This window comes from Echinops telfairi, unplaced genomic scaffold (genome assembly GCF_000313985.2).
Source record: "Echinops telfairi isolate 266 unplaced genomic scaffold, ASM31398v2 ScPeMD7_7462;HRSCAF=8500, whole genome shotgun sequence".
Classification (NCBI taxonomy): Eukaryota; Metazoa; Chordata; class Mammalia; order Afrosoricida; family Tenrecidae; genus Echinops; species Echinops telfairi.
In genome coordinates, this window is record NW_022111362.1 from 5,170,942 (window position 1) to 5,172,778 (window position 1,837).

Below are 1,837 nucleotides of genomic sequence, written 5' to 3' on the forward strand. Positions count from 1 at the left end.
GCAATCAAAAACCAAACTCACCGTCATTGAATCAGTGCCAACTTACAGAACTCTGTAGGACAGAGTTGAACTGCCCCTTTGGTTTTCTGAGGCTGTCAATCTTTTAAAAACAATTTAAACATTATGGATTAGGTGGGGGTTTATGTTTCAGGTCACAGACTTTGTTTTCAACATTTTAAGCCACTTATCAACCTCCCCTAATAAATACCCCAATCACTACCTCCAACCCCACTTTAATTTCTCTTCTCCTTGTTATGGAATACTATATTCCTTACACTCAAGTTAATACCTGTCAACCTATTGCTTTATCTTTACTCCCTTGCTCCCCCATCACCACCTTGGCCATAAAAATCTGCCCTTTGGAATAAAAACCGTCATCTTTATTTTTTTTCCCCTTAATAACAGAGGTCTTCTAATTGTCCTTTGGTGATTGACTGATTTTAATTAGCACAATGTTCTCCAAAGCCAACCATGGCATGACTTGCTTTGTGGTTTCATTGGTTTCATTATTTTTTTTGCGATGCATAATATTCCATTATGTTTAGATACCAAAGTTTCTTTATCCATTTTTCTACTGATGGGCATTTAGACTGCTTCCATCTTCCTGCTACTGTGACTAATGCTCTGATGAGCATGGGTGTGAATATGTCTGATCATGTTTTAGCTCTTACATCTTTCGAGTATGTACCCAGCAGGGCTTGTATGGAATTTCTGTTCTGCATTGTTTGACATAATGCCGTATCACTTTCTTTTCTTTTTGCCAGTTAAATCCAGTTTTAATTTCAGAATGTAACAATTTAGGGTCATACATTGAAGTCATACATATACACCTAGTATTTTGGGCTAAGCTAGTCCATATGCACAGCTGAAAACAATTAAAAGGTATGGTCCAACAAACACTGGGGGGTGGAGGGCTCAGGGTACAGAATCCAGATCACGTCCTTAAGTCTGATATTAGCTCATATGTTCGACATTAGTCCATAAATTACTCTAAAGACTCACACAGCACATGCCATGATGCCAAATGTAGGAAGATCTTAGGCCAGTGGGTAGAACACCTTGTTGATCCAGTGACAGTGGAAGCATGTCAACGCTGGTGCGGGTCTCTGCGTGTCGCCACAACAGTAAAGGGAAGGCAGAGAGAGTGGGTCTGACTTTCACTGAGCTATTTTTCTCCAAGTGCCTCCAAATGAGATCATCAAGCTGCAACCTGATTGACAGGCTAGACTCCACCCTTTCGCTCAACTTGACAGGAAATTATGGAACTGCCACAATCCCCTATAAAGCCTTGCATCAATTCTTATCTCTATGCATCTAATCCAGGGGTCCTCAAACTTTTTAAACAGTGGGCCAGTTCACTGTCCCTTGGACCCGTTGGAGGGCCGGACTATAGTTTAAAAAAAAATATGAACAAATTCCTATGCACACTGCACACATCTTATTTTGAAGTAAAATAACAAATGGTGCAAAACACCTGGCGGGCTGCATGTGGCCCACGGGCTGTAGTTTGAGGATGCCTGATCTAATCCTTCTGTGCTTCACAAACTGAGAAACCCAACAGAAAAAAATTTAAATAAATAAATTAAACGATCAGGATAAAATAATAATAATACAAAGATAAAAATACAAATAATGAATAAGAAAGAAAAGACCACCACCAATATTTAAAAAGTCAGAGAAGGAATTTTTGTCATAGAACAAGCAAAAAATACTTGCACCTAAAATAAATTCATGTTGAGTCAAGAGGAAGGTCAACTGACCAAGTATTAAGCTTGATCCAGCATAATCAATATTACAGTGCTCTCTGTATGATATTAAAACTCTGAGACCTTTGCCC